Here is a 15,424-nt window from a genome sequence, read left to right as displayed (position 1 = left end):
TGAGTACCCAGGAACAGAAGAGTGAAAGAGGAGCAGAGAAGAAATAGTCCTTGTGCTTCCCCTCTTTTTCCTGGACCTCAGAAGGGGTCAGGAACACATGGTGTACAAGGAATGTTGGGGTCCCTTCCCCCCGCCATGGAGCCCTGGCAGAGGGGCCCTGAGGGCACAGACACGGGGTTTCCCTGCCCCTGGTCAGCCTCATTCCCCTTTGGTTGTTTTGTGTTCCCCTGCCCGGGAAGGACCCTCGGGTCCCGTGATTGAGCAGTTCCTGGGCAGAGCCCCGGCCATGCAGCTGGGGAAATAAACATCTCTGAAACATCTACCAAGAATCAGTCCATAGATATATATATTTCTTTTCCACGGGCCTTGTTGTCCGACACACGTGTTGCAGTATCTGCACTGTAACAAAGGAGTGGCAGACAGCTGGGTTTATGGAATCTGAAAAACAGATTAATCTTCTTGCTGTCTTCAGCTACCTAACAGAAGTGTACAGGCAGGGCAGAAACCGACTTCTCACAAAAGATAGGATGAGAGACGGGCAGAAGTTGCAACACAGGAAACTTTAGTTAGAAGCAAGTTGACAAAATTTGTCCCTGAGGCCAGTCAAACATTCAACCAGATTGACCAGAGGGAATATAGCATCTTGATCAACAGAGATACTCAAAAATTGACTGGACAAGATCCTGAGCAGTATGATTTCAGTAGACCTGCTTCAGTTCAGGGCTTGGACCAGATAACCAAGAAGTGATTCACCACAAGTGAACCTAACTACCCTATTGCACTCTGACCTCCAAGGGCACTGAAATAAGGGGAGATGCCACATATGCTGGGTAGCTTTAATGATTTACACAAATTTCAAGCCCCAGAGTTGAGTTATCACTTGGGTTTAATGTCTGATGAGGATGTGCCTCGTCAAGCTTCCCAAGCTCATGCTGATAAAGGTTTGCATGCATTTGTTCTATAGCTAGATAGCTAGATAGCTAGCTAGCTATCAGAAGACTTATGTGGTAATTTAATGCTTTATGGCAAGTGTCTGATAGTAAAGGAAGCAATCAAAACCCCCCAAATATTCTGCTAGGCAGTAACAGGGAAGAGCTACCAGGGTCTTGTCATTATCTCCCCCACTGATCCTTTGGGAATTCTTTTTACTGTTTCTGTCTCTGTAGCAAAAACATTGTCCTCTTCCTACTATTCGCTCCATTAGACACCTCTGCACCATCACAGCACTTGACTATAACAAAATTAGAGAAGCAATCTTGTTCCCCTGAATGTCATGGTGCTAGTACAACCTCCTTTTGCAAGAAGGATGACCTTACTTCCCATGCCTGTGATCCTACAGCCATCAGAGTTACGCAGAGATGAGTCATTGTTTCCTTTCAATGACATACCACTGGAACAAAACAACAAGCATTTTTTTGTCATAGGAAATGTCATAGGAAATGCACCTATCCATGGTGAAATAAATAGCAATTTACTCAATAAATTGCAGGGATTAATGGAAACCTCAAAACTAATGTAAATGGTCCTGGTGAGAAAACAAAAATCTGGAAATCACATTGCCTTTAGTTGATTCAAATCAATCATCATTGATTGAAAAACATGTGCAAATATGTATCACTTAAGTAAATTCTTCCTTCTCCACTATAAAATCTATCAATCACAGGAACAGTGAATATCACTGGATGGTGACATTTTGAATGTTGAGTGCATTTTGTACTAATTGTAGTATTTTATTATGTCATCAAGTGAAGGAAAACTGTCAGTGTTCTCAATAGCTGTGTACACAATAAATGCCTGAGAGATTTTTGCCATGAGTATTATTTGTCAAGCAAATATCTGTGCCTCAATTATTGTTTCACTTCAGCAAATATAGAATCAACCCACAAAGAGCGACAGTGGGAGAGCACTGCCACATTTGTAACTCTGTAACTCTGCCAGGGAATGATTTAGCCAAATACCCATATGGTGTGAATCAACACAGCTCCAGAATTCTTCAGTATTAAACTACTTTAGACCATCCAAAAACATGGCCCATGGAAATCACCAGTAGGTCTTCCAGTCACACATGTGGGCGGGAGTGTCCACTGTACTCTTTGCATTCCAGCCTCTCTCAGACTCAGCCTAAATCTCCCTCCATCTGATGCTTCCCAGGCAGTGCCACCACTGATAGGGAATCTCAGCATCCATGTGGAAAAAATAATATGCTATTGGTAGCCTAAATGCTTGAAGAAGCTTGGCTTAAGAATTTTTCTTTTAAATCATAAATAGTAATAAAAAAAGAACAGAAATCAAAATAATAATAAAATGGGGATTTTTAGCTACAGATATATTACCTCCTAATTTCTAAACCACATCTCCTCATTTTTTGGATGTGACACAGTCCTGCTACTGTGCTTTGATTGGTTAAGATATTAAGACAAAAAATAGTGCTGTTTTCCCATTTTCCCAACATGCAATTGAACCTCTTCATTCTTCACGATGTTTTCTGACAGTGTCATAATTTTCTTCTTCACAATTTCTCTTCTCTAAGCAGTTAGGAGCATTTCAGATTTCAGGCAGTTGATACTACCTATTTGAGATTCTCTTTTGGAAGTTGATTGCTGTCCATTTATTGGAAAAATGGACCAAGAAGGGAACTGCATTCAAGAAAAAACCTCAACGTCCAGAGTTTTGCAGAGCTAAAAATGCATCATCCACACAGACATATAACTTAATCCTCAGCTGTAATGATTGCAGTAGCTGGTAGTACTGATCCACTTTAAACTCTATCCATTTTCAGAATCTCTTTGACTTTCTTCTATGTGCAATATCTCCTTTCACAAAGTCTTCAATCTTGATCAAGTTGTGTTTATGAAAGAGAGATGGCTCCTAAAATCAGGAACCACTTTTCGGAGTAAATTCCTTTTATGTACATAGGCTACAATAAACCAGCTTTAGCAGGGTTGATTCCTACTGAAATACATAGAGGAAAAAAAATATAAATTGCTGAGAGGGTGTTATGAACTCCTGGTAAATCTGTTTCCCCACATGGATAAATTTGCAGGATGGCTTTGCAATAGTCTGTCTGAGTAAAAAGTTCTTTAACATGTTAAAGAGCCATTGTTGTCTATTTCAGTGGTTTTCTGCCATGTTATAATTAATGACATTTTGTGCTGATTCATTTTTTCTGTATTCATTAAAATGATACAATCAAGTCATTTTGGCAAAATATTTAATAAAGTTTTATGACAGGGAATATAGTCTTTAATTTTCACGCTACTGAATAACTAGAGAGAAAAATCAAATAAGAGCTTGTTTACATGAAAAATTAGAAGAGCTATTTCACTTTAAAAGCATGTCCTTCCTTAAGCCTAAATAACTCTCAAAAAGGCCTAATTTAGGGATTGAGTAAAACAATGAACTTATGCCTGTGTAACTTGGTTTATACTCAGGACCTAAAATAAGTGCCTCCATTTGTTTTGTCCATTTTAATCAAATGCTATTAGAAATACGGGATTTTCTAGGCATATGCTCCCACCCATGTGCAGGCCCATCTCATCAACATTTTGTCAGTCCTATCCTAACACACTGTGCCTATCTATATATGTGTGAGTACACACACAGCACCTCCTATTGCCTCAGATGCCTGATGTGCACTTTATGTATCTGACTGCTGCTAGATATGGGGCACCATGCTGTGGCAACTAATGAATTTTTTCCTGGTCGAGGGATTGCGGGGTCTTCTACAGCAGCAGGTTTTGTGCTAACCTAGGTTATGCTAATGCCATACAAAACTTCATGAAAGACTCGGTCACTGTATTTCAAGTATTTCAAAAATTCCCCGGAATACCTTTGCACATTTTTCCTCCCTTTAATGTATTTAAATTTCTGTCCTGAATGATTCAAGAGCAACCTCTGAATTCAGTTGTATCCTTTCAATTGATTCCCAGTATATTTCCAACCCTGCTTGAGGTCAAGTTCAAATAATGGGCCAACAACAACCTTATGAAATTCAACAAGGACAAATGCAATGTGGTTCTCCTGGGAAGAAGAAATCCTTGCAACAAGGTAGGCTGGGGAGCAGCTCTGCACAGGACATCCTGGGCACACCAGTGGGTCAGCCCAGGCCAGCAGCGAGCCTGCAGTGAAGGCCAGCAGTGCCCTGGGTTCCATCAGCAGGACCACAGCCAGCAGACCAAGGAAAGTGATTATTCCCTGTACTTGGCAGCTGTTAGACCACATCGAGAGCCCTGTGTCCAGTCTGGGACTCCACAGTACAGGAAAGGCATTGATAAACGAGAGCAGCCCAGGGCAGGGATGGAGTACGTGCCCTGTGAGGACAAGCTGTGAGGGACCAGAGCTTGTTCACCTGGAGAGGAAATGTCTCTGAGGGCACCACAGAAAAGCCCCCAGCATCAACGAGGAGCTCGTCAAGTAAACAGAGCCAGGCTTCTCCCAGTGGCACGTGTCTGGGGGCTGAGAGATAAAGGACATTAAGTGAAACCACAGAAGTTCAGATCAGAGAGAAGAAATGTTTCCTTGTGAGGACAACCAAGCAGAGGAGCCATATTGCCCAAAGGAGATCTACAGTCTCTCTCCCTGGAGGTTTTGAAGTGCACACTCTGGGTAGAGTCCAGGGCAATCTGTTCTGAACTTCTGAGCATGGGGTTGGACTAGAGGCCTCCTGAGGCCCCTTCCGGTCCAAATTACCCTGTAATCCAATATGGGCCAGAGAGGAATTAAGCTATGCAATATATTCCCTTTGTGATTAGGGCAATATGAAATGTCACTGATGTCCTTCTTCCTCTCAAGACATGTATTGTTTCAAATCATGCAGGCATGTCATAAAGCTTACCTAAGCAAGTCTTTGAAATAAGGTGAAAAAATTCTTCCTTTTTTTTTTGATTCTGAAAGTTATGAAACATGAGCACAAGATGAAATAATGCATTGCTAAAACCAGAATAATTTGCAGAAGCATTCAATCAGATAGTTTAGAGGAAATAAAGCCCTAGCATTAGGTTATGCTAAATATAAAGAGCCAAACTAAGTCTGGATGTAACTCTTTAGGGTTTTGATTGAGTAACTTGATACCTGAATGTAATAGAAAAATACTTTTGAGTTTTTCACATAGCTACTGCCCTGCTGGCCTGGAAAAGGGATTAGAAATTCAAAGACACGAGGAGAATTGTGGCAGAGCAAGAGTTTGGCCGTAGGGAAATCTCAGAGCGTCTCATAGACGCTTTCACTTAGTGATCTGTCTATGACTAAATGTCTTCTCCAAACATAAAGTGAAGAGAGGACATTGAATTAAGTATAAATTATTATAGTATTATCTGGCTGACTTGGATTTTTAGACTGAAAATTTCAGACCAGACCAAAAGTTAATTATTATTTATTTGCATAATTAGCATCCTACAATGGTATTATTAACTCTTATCTTCTGAACTTTAGCTGTCTTTTACCAGAATCTAGCAAGAGTTCTGAATCTTCACATCATTGAGAAGGCATGGAAATAGGGCTGTGTAACTGTACTATAAAATCATCTCTATACTTTCTCAGCAAAGTAATCATTCAGTGTAAGCTATCGGAAACAGAGATCCTTTCCTGTTAGTACCATTAGCATTCCTACTACTTAGCAAAAATTTTAAAACAAATATCAAAGTGCCTTAGCCTGAAGTGAAAAAAACCCAATATGTAACAAAAAGCAATCTTCTTAGGTTCTTGACGTATCAAAAATAGTTAACTGCTCAGCAGTCCCAGCCCTAACTTCTAATAGGATAAACCTAAAAGCTTTGTCAATTAATTAACTTATCCCTACATCTCAAATTAAGAAATCAAATAAACATGTAATTTTCTTTCCTTCCATGCTTCAATTCCCAAAAGTAATGCAAGTATATTTTCTATGAACAGCCTCAAATGATGAAAGTGATGCAAAAGGTACAGTAGATAAATATAGACAGAAATAAACCTCTGAAATGATTTCTCTATTTGTCTAGAAGAAGAAAAGAGGAAGTGTTGAAGTGCAGAGGTGTTCAAAAGTAGGTGAATGAGACTGTACCTCTGAAAACTTACTGCAAAATTCCCAGTGAAGTTACTTCTGCACAGAAAAGGAAGCAAATAAGAGGGTACCCTCCAGCCCCTGCTTAATAAAATGTCAAATGGGGCCCTTCCTTCTGTTCACTTCTAACAAAAAGATAAAGAGCCACTTGTTATCCTCCTCTTCAAAATCATTATCAGCTTAGGACCTCTTCACTCAGAAGTGACTTGAGTCCACATCTGCTGCAAGTGTCCAAACCAATAGTTTTTCAAGAAGGTTGACAAAATATAGTGAAAGTGGGACATTTTCACTTGAAAAGGAGGAAAATAAGTGTTGCTATCAGTGGATGTTCTGCTCATGCAGGTGTGTCTCAGAGCCAATGGGGAGAACGGCAGGGTATGGCAGGCACAGGGATCTTTATGATAGTGCAGCTCTGTCCAGCCTGTAGCTCTGTCCTTGGGACCTGCAGTACAGAGATGCCATTAATCAGACTCCTGATCCTGGGACTTTCTCTTTTACTTTTAAATGTCTCTTGCTAATTCCAAAATTCAAGGAAATATGGAGTTGTTAGTCCCATTATTTGATCAAATAGGTGTCAGGGATTATCCAAGAGAGAAAAATTTAGGCTGAGAATGGTGGTGCCTTTCTATCACCTTGAGTTCAGCACTGAAGCTCCAGACTGATGTTGAAAAAGCAACTTTGAATGGGTGCCTCTTGAGTAATTCTGAACTGGTTCCTGTGAGTAACTCTGCTTGGTTTTCCACTTCAATGGAGGGGTCTTCATTTATCCCTATGGAGCACAGTGCACAGGAGAGTTAAGGACTTCACTTCAGGAGCTAGTAATCAGATACCCAAAAAGTTGCAGCTTGGCAAGTGACTCTTTACCAGTCATGCCCACCGCTGGCAAGACATTTCTATCCTCGCAGTGAATTCTGTCCCTAAATATAAGGATCCTAATTTGGCACTAGGGAGTTCAAATGCTGTGATTTTTTTTTTCCTGAGAAGAAAAAAAGAAAGATTGTGGAAAGGGTAAGTATGGGGGAAAAGAATTTGCTTATGAATTAATAGATGATCAAACAGAATGGGTTTGAATGTGAAAATCCATCTGAAATAAATAAATTCTTAATATACCTAGTTTTGACAAGATGCTGGTAGGTATTATAGGATTTTTTTTTCTTCAGGGAGCCCGTTTGCTGTTTATTCTGCAATCCAGAAGCCTCCATCAACCCATGGTTGTTCTTGAGATATCTCACTATCTCAGGGAGAACCCCTGTTGCTATTTAAGTCATCTTCTTGTTGAACATGCAGATGATATATCTGAACGTGAGACTCTTCTATTTCTCACTGCAAGGTAAGGATATAACTAATTCATGTCAGCAGTCACTATATGAAACAGAAATTATTTCAGATTCTTTCAGGAATTGTCTAAGCCTAAGCCTATCAGCCCAGCAAGGTATTTGGACATCCTAGCTTAAAGCGTATGAGCTACCCTAGGATTTCATGTGATTTAGATTACTTGAGTTCATTTACTGAATCAGGTTGGCATGAAACACTAATCCTTCTCTTGCCTCCCTCTGACGTGTATTTCTATCTATTTTGTGGATGGTAGGTACTCCAGTTTCACAACCAGGCACAGAATTACAACAGTAGTTGTGGTTCTCAGAGAAATTGCATTAAAAATGATGCCCAGGAACAGTTTTACCTGTTGCTGCATTTAAAAAGGTGACATACAATTATAGGATTTATATCTAGTGTAAAATTGTACGTGCATTACATGTTTGTAGAAGAGATCATACTTTCTAAGTATTCAACAATGACTGACATCAAAAGCCCTGCTACCCAGAGTGAACTGACTCCCTCAAGATATCCATTGACAGAGCTTTGGTCTGTGGCTGAAATGACTCCTAAGGCCCCACTATTTTGACAGATCCCTTAGACTGCAGCCCTGATACAATTTCTCTTTGGGTTTTTTTGGTTTGGTTTGGGGTTTTTTTTGGTTGGTTGGTAGGTTGGTTTTTTGGTTGGTTGGTTGATTGGTTTTTGGGGTTTTTTGGGGGGGTTGTTTGTTAGTTGTTTGGTGTTTTGTGATGCAATTATGTCCCAAGACCTACTGTACTGATACCTACAGAAAGAAGCTGTGATGATGGACACAACGGACACAGCCTGTGTGTTTCTGCAGGCACAGCATGCCTGGGGAGCTGGGCTGACACCTAAAAGATGAATGAAGCTGCCACCTGGGAGACTGCTGCTTCTCCTCCTGGCCTGGGCGTCAGACAGGCTCTTCTGGATGCTCAGGCTGGGACAGGCCAAGTGCAGTTAAGCAGGGAGATGTTTTGTGCAGGGGGTGAGTGGCCCTTGCCTATCCTCATATTTAGACACCCGTTTGTACACAAAATGGGTTTTGGCTGTAGGCTGTGCCTACCTGAAGATGTGATCTGTAGGATATTTTTGATGTCATTAATGATTAGATTTGCTTGTGTCCACTTACACCAATTTACTCACCCTGTGTACTACCATGTTGTTAGAAATCTAGAACACATGCCAACTAAGATTCTCCATGGGTAAAGCTTTTCTATTATGTTTATCACAATAAAAGGCAAACTGCCCCTGACAGGTATCTCACTGTGCATTGGAGGTAGCAACCTGAAGCCCCTATGAACAATCTGTTTTACTGCAAAAACTGAATCTGGCCCAAGACCTGATCCAATCCCTTCTCTTGGGATATTGAATTGTTCCGCCAGCCCTCTTTCCCCATAGCTCCATGCCATGTCTTCACAAGGCCAAAAGGAAGCACCTTCACCATGTAACCAAAACTCCAAGGCTGGCTGGCAGGTGCCAGCTCTGTGCTGCTCTCTATGGCCAGTACTATGTGCTGACCTCTCATCTGGCTGGAAACACAACACTTATGTAATGAGAGTACATGGCTGAGGTTTGGGGACCTCCCTGTCACATGGGGAATGATGGCCAATCTGCCTACATGATGGAAACGTATTCTGGCCTGTGATGACAAGGGGCTGGACTATTCCCCTAGGAAACCTTATCCAACCCGCTCCAGTTGAGAGACTCCAGCCAGTGATGCACATCCTGATGCATTTTTTATTCTGTTGTCAGCTCCTTCCAAGCCACTGCTTATCTCATACTTAGTATATCTTTGTGGGCTTGATCCTGCACTCAAAAGCACATTTTTATGCTAAAACCCTTGTTCAGCCACATGAGAACCAAGCACATGCTCAGGTCATTGTGGGAATGAGATAAGGTTATTAAGAGAGCAGAATGACCAAGCTCTGCAGAAATATATACCCAAGCCACCCTTTCCAGCCTTCTTTCTCCACCCCATTCTCCACAGAAAGGGAGATGCATATTTGCACTGTAATTGCATGGGAACCTCCTTTCATCAGTGGACCCAGATTTTAGACAGAATTCAGCACAGACCACAAGCTTCACACCATTCCCTTAACAAGATTCCCTTAACATTCCCTTAACAAGTGCAGCCACTTAATGGGAGAGTTTAAAGGATCAAGTAACTGAAGCAAATTTATTAAAGCGGAGGCACAGAAATTTCAATTAATGATGGTTGGCATCACACAAATTGCTCCTTTTATGAAATACACGCTAAAAAGTGTCTTCAAAGGAATTATTTGACAGTTTCATTAATACATTTCTATGGTTATAGCTCCCAGACTTATCTCTCAACCTTCTTTATTTCCATTCACAACAAAAAAAATTAAAAAAAGGTTGTAGGGGTTTTATTTTCTGCAGAGGAGTAGAGTTTATATCTCAGAGTTTGTTTTGATGGAATAAGAATCAGGATGAGCCTAACAAACAGTACAAAAGAGATTTGGTTTTTGTCCATAGAAGGAGAGGAGGTTCCACCTGCTAAAATTGACAATTATACACCACATGAATAAATTGACTCTGGATACACCATGTCATATATATCTCCTTGTCAGATACAAGTAAGTGCTTACTTCTCCGTGCACATGAAATCTTAAAACATTCACTTGTAGCAAAAGAAAATAATCTTGCTTCCAAAGCAGGTGGGCTGTGGTAGCCTAAAGTAATCTACAAAGCAGAAAATGCCTCAGTATTAAGTCTTTTGTTATTCAATGCATGTGCATTTTGCAATATAGAATGATAGGATATCTCATATGTACTAAGCACATAAATATTTATCATAGTTTTATAATTACGCTTTTGCTGTGTGGTTCACTGACACAGGGCTTAGAAATTTTCTCTGTTTCCCAGTTTTGCATTTAATAAAATGTACACCAAAGTCCAATTCTCAGATCCAATAGTGCTGAGTGAACTGAGATGTACAGACACTTATGCCTGGCTCTCCGTGCACTACATGAAATTGCCAAAGTGTATTTACAAGACAGAAATAGAGCATCTCAGAGGAGCTACTCTCAAACCTTCTAACAACACTGCCGATTTGTTTCAAGTTGAAATCTTCCTTGCTGGCTACTTCTTCTAGAACTGTAAATATAAACAAACATGTTTAGTAATGACAAATGCTGCCTTCCACATACCAATCATACCTGCTCTTAGTTACAGCAATTTCTACCAAAAAAAAACCAAAAAGCCTACAAACCTTAGCAGCTATATAGACACTTATCATTTTTAAGGCTTGGAGTTAAGCCAGTCATTTGAATTGTGGAGATGTCCATTCCAAATATATTTTCTGTAGTGATCATTGCTGACTTGTCATTGAGATCTAATGACCTTCTCCAGTTTCTTTACTGCTGAAAAATAATTTTATTTTTCAGTATTTAAGCTCTTCCTTTTATAAGCTTTCTGCTTTTGTTCGCAATATTATTTAACTTGTTCTCCTAAATAAATCTGGAGGAACCTTTGCCTCAAAATCACAATGCCAATTTTATCTCCTTTATCATCCTTTCAGCTGTAGTTCATTCTTTCCGACCGAGTGAGTCAAATTCCCAAGTTCTCACGGCACACTGAACCATAAGTTCTTAATTAATCTCTTCAACAGCAAGTAAAAAAAGAACTTCAATGCAATCCACTCTGACACATATTCAGAGAATAGTGAGCACTCACTCAGCTCAGAATCGGTCTGAAAAGGGAACCTGAAGCACATTAAGCGATTTCCAATCTTTATACCTGAGTCTGACAGTTTATGATTAATGATAAATTGCAAAAAACCCTCTGCTTTGCATCTGTAAAATGACAGCAAGCAGGGAGGTGTCCAGGCATCTGGCCATCACTGCAGCATCAGGAATACCTGCCTTTACAAGCAAGTTATAAATCACTGAGCACTAAAATCCTCAAAATACTCAGTGAACAAGAAAAAAGATGAGAAAATGGAAGCAGGCACTGTGGCCCTGATACTTGGGGTCCGTATGAATGTTTAAAAATGAGAGACTTATATTTGCTGTAAGGCAAACCTGTGCATGGAAATTGCTGTTTGCCAAATACAAAAAATAGATCTTCAGCCTCTGCCTTGGTTTTCTTTTGAATTAATGGAATATATTAAGAGAAAAAGAAGTAAAGTCTTAGGGGCAGAATATATACACTGCATTCAGAATGCCCTTAAAAACTGAGATACACAAAATCCAAAATCATAGAAAAAGACAGCAACAAAAATTCTCAACTGATTTTGAAAACTCTATTGGTCACAGTATATCTTTCCAAGAAATACATCCTCTTGAGAAGGGATCTGTGTCAACGAAGGAACCGTCTTCTTTTGACCAGACAGCTATATTCTTGATAACAGTGTATCAAAGAACTTAACTTTCTCAAGCTCCTTTTAACATTTTTTATACACAGATTAATAGTTAGTCACTGGGAAAGCAAAAGCCACAAATGCAAGCAAAGCACAGCAAGGAATTAGTTCATCACTTCCCATGGGCAGGCAGGTGTTCAGCCATCTCCAGGAGAGCAGGGCCCCATCACATGTGACAGGTACTTGGGAAGACAAAAGCCACCACTCCAAATGTCCCCCCCTTTTTCCTTCTTCCCCCCACTTTATACACTGAGCATGATGTCCTATGGTCTGGAATATCCCTTTGGTCAGCTGGGGTCACCTGTCCTGGCTGTGTCTCCTCCCAACCTCCCACGCACCCTCAGGCTCCTCACCAGCGTGGCAGTACGAAAAGCTGGAAAGGCCTTGGCTCTGTAAAAGCTTTTCTGTATTATGATCACTGTGCTCAGCACAAATCCAAAACACAGCCCCATACTAGTCACTGTGAAGAAAATTAACTCTACCCCAGCCAAAACCAGCACAGCATGATATACAAACTGCTACCCCCTCTTCTCTGTACATGGGTGGAGAATGGCAAGTGGACCAAATAACATGTCAGAAAACCATTGAAAAGGCAGGCACAGGTTTTTCTCTTCCTTCAGAAATTTGTAAACCCAGACAATGACCGTGAATCTTCAGGAGATTATTCATTAAATCAGACTACGGCCATTAGCACAGCTTAAATAGACTCCAAGCAAGTTCAGGGTAAACAAAGAATAAAGGGTTGAATACAAATACAGAAATTCAGCTGCCATCAGATATGAAGAAAGGGAGCTCAACTACAATGCTCCAAAGGGAGCACAGCTCCTGCAGTGACTCAGCTCTGAGTGGGGAGTGAGACACAGCAGCTGGATCTTCTTTTCTCTGGCTGTAGCTGACAATATTTATAAGTTTGCTATGCTAATTTCCCGCAGGTCCACCTGGATTTTATCAGCTTATATATTTTCCCGAAAAACAGTTTTTACTTTATCTGCTTTACTAACATTGTGATTTACAGAAAGTGGCTTTGTTTCAGTCTAGGGATTTCTCAAGTCTTAACTTTTCATGCTTCCTCAAATAAAGATTCAGTTCTCCAACTGAATAAACATATAAACAGTGCAGCTTGTGGTCTGGTGATTGTATTGTCACAAAACTATTTTTAAAGAAAATAAGGAATCATTGAAAATCATCTTTTCCCTTTAGAACCAGTTATACTTTCAGCTCTGCTCATCCCAGCAAAGAAAACCCTTTTATTTAAGACAAATGAAGCACATGCAAACAGCATGATCTGCCCATGCTATGTTTTTCACTGACAACTGTTTACAGAACGTATTTTCATCCATCCCTTCTTTCCTTAGTGTTCTTTAGCAGTCTTGTCCAAGACTAGCACCAACTTTAGTAATATTCAGTATGCTGGGATGTAAATGAGAGTCCCACTCAGCAGTAGAAAATTGATGTGCAATACCATCTGACATGTTTGTAGCAGCACTTAATTATTTAATCAATTTAATAACAGAATATTTGAACCACCATTAAAAAAAAAATCACTGGGCATAACCAATTCAGACTATAAATCAGACATTTTGCTCTCTATTTTCATTCTTCAATTACATTCTGTGAACTAATCGGCAACAGTTGATGGGAATTTAGGATGTAGACAGACTATAACAGGTGGAGCAATCAGCTCTTCACAAGAAATTAATTTGTACAGCCGCTATTACTCTCTCATACACACACATCCCGATTTGCACACACAGCCAAGCAGATAGCCCTGAGTATTGCTAATTGTGATTACAGCCAAAAGTCATAAAACACATTTCATTATATTCAGGGGAATGATAGCTGTGCTCATTCATTTATCTTTCTATTTTCTTTGAAATTATCTTTGTAATCTTCAGATATACTTTTGCTTGATTTTATTCCTGATTTTTGAACAAAATAATTGTTTTGTATCGCAGTATTCATACCGGGTTTATTTGAACTTCATTAAAACCACTCTGGTAATTTCTGAATTGAATAAAAAGTATGTTGAAATGTCTAATGATGGTTCTCTTGAGACACAATGAACCACTTCAGTGTGAAAAGTAATAATAAAATGTTTATAACAATATTCCATCAAGACTAAATTTCTCCCATCATGTATCCTCATTTCAACCAGCTAAAATTCTTACTGTCATTAAAGCAAGAAATTCTGGCCCTGGGAAGCTCCCTTAGACATTCAGATTATCTCTCTGGGTGGGGTGCAGTCTTTCTGAAGCCCCCAGGTTCTTCTTCACATTCATGGCACGTCTGATGCTTGGCCCCCCCCAGCAGGAGCTGGAACTGGTGCCTTGCCCATGGGCTGGACCTCCTCCAGCAAACATCAAACCCTGGCAGGCACTGGCCTGTAAACAGTGCTCGAGAGGGGTCAGCAGCTCAGGGAAAAGCCTCTTCCAAGGCAAACTGTAATTGAACCTCTTTTTCAGAAAGCTGTTAAAATCAGCATACAAAAAGATAACACTGCATGCAAGGTATCCTGTGCTGTGTTTGCTGTTCCCAGGGACCCACACTTCTTAATGAGCTGAACTGGGAGTTGAGGGATTGTCTGGGTAATTTAAATTTTAGGGATGATTTGAGGAGCAAAGTGGTTAGTCAAAGCACCTTGTATGAACTGGCTCCTCAGAACTTCAGCACAAGAATATGCCAAACAGCCATTCAGCATGGAATTGGATGGAGATGCTTTAATCTCTATCCTGAATAAAAACTAGATATCTCCTTTGCTGGAGCAGGAGTTGCAGCAGAACCCTTGAGAACCCATAGGAAAGAACAGATACAAGATGTACATTTGTAGCCCAGGCAAAAGGACTGGAAACCACTTGTGGTTTCTAACTCCCACTGTCTCTATGCCCCTGGGCATCCCTTCTCAGCTCACCCACACTGCACATCTCCATTCGTGCAGGGGCTCTTTAGCAGGAGGGCTCAGTGGGACTTTCAGACATCTGAAGGGACAAAATCCTCTGCACCCTGTGTTTGAATAGTGTCTGGTCCCCTGCATCACCCAAACACGTCTTGTCTTCAATTTATCATCACTGTACAAGAAGGAAGAAAGCATTTACCTTTATAGTCAGATGACTGGAGAATAAAAAGCCACATCAGTCATCAGTATCTTGTATTTCAGCATATTTCAAACAGCAAGACATCCAGTTGCTCAGAGACTCTTTATTGGAGTTTATCTTTCCTTCTTTCTACCTGCCATTAATAAAAAGAAAATGGGAGAATATTCTAATATTCTGCGGGTAGAAGGATGTAGTGGTTTGGTCCAAAATACTCATTACTGTTTATCTGCTGTGAGATAAGAATTAGGAGAAATGCAAAACAGGCACCAAACTTGAAAGAATATAAAGAAGTTTATTAACAGACCTAAAAGAAGAAGAGGAAAAAAATTATACCACCTTCAGAACTCTCCTCCTTCCCCCACCTTCCTCCCTTCTCCCCCTGACAATGTTCAAAGACAACCCTTAAGATGTTCAGTCTGTTTACCACTTCCACAACAACCCTGTTCAGTCCATTTAGAAAGAGAAGTCTCTTCTTGCTCATGCTATGAAAACATTATCACAACGAGACAGCCGCCCACTTCCAAATATTGTTCAGTCCATTTAGGAAGAGGAGTCTCTCTGCCTGCGTGTGAGTCC

The 15,424-nt window shown here is 40.3% G+C and overlaps 1 protein-coding gene across 2 annotated transcripts in view; it reads right to left on the bottom strand.

Moving 5' to 3' along the window:
- The window catches only part of TRHDE (thyrotropin releasing hormone degrading enzyme), a 252,723-nt gene extending 237,743 nt beyond the window's left edge, over nucleotides 1-14,980 (bottom strand). For both annotated transcript variants that reach the window (XM_017733245.1, XM_017733246.1), the window contains exon 1: nucleotides 14,849-14,980. The gene's annotated coding sequence lies outside the window, so the exon portion shown is untranslated. The remainder of the gene's footprint in view (nucleotides 1-14,848) is intronic.
- Between the last annotated feature and the right edge of the window lie 444 nt (nucleotides 14,981-15,424).

Source organism: Corvus brachyrhynchos, unplaced genomic scaffold (genome assembly GCF_000691975.1).
Source record: "Corvus brachyrhynchos isolate BGI_N302 unplaced genomic scaffold, ASM69197v1 scaffold32, whole genome shotgun sequence".
Classification (NCBI taxonomy): domain Eukaryota; kingdom Metazoa; phylum Chordata; class Aves; order Passeriformes; family Corvidae; genus Corvus; species Corvus brachyrhynchos.
The sequence above is the reverse complement of the archived record's forward strand: the minus strand, read 5'-3'. Positions and strand labels throughout refer to the sequence as shown.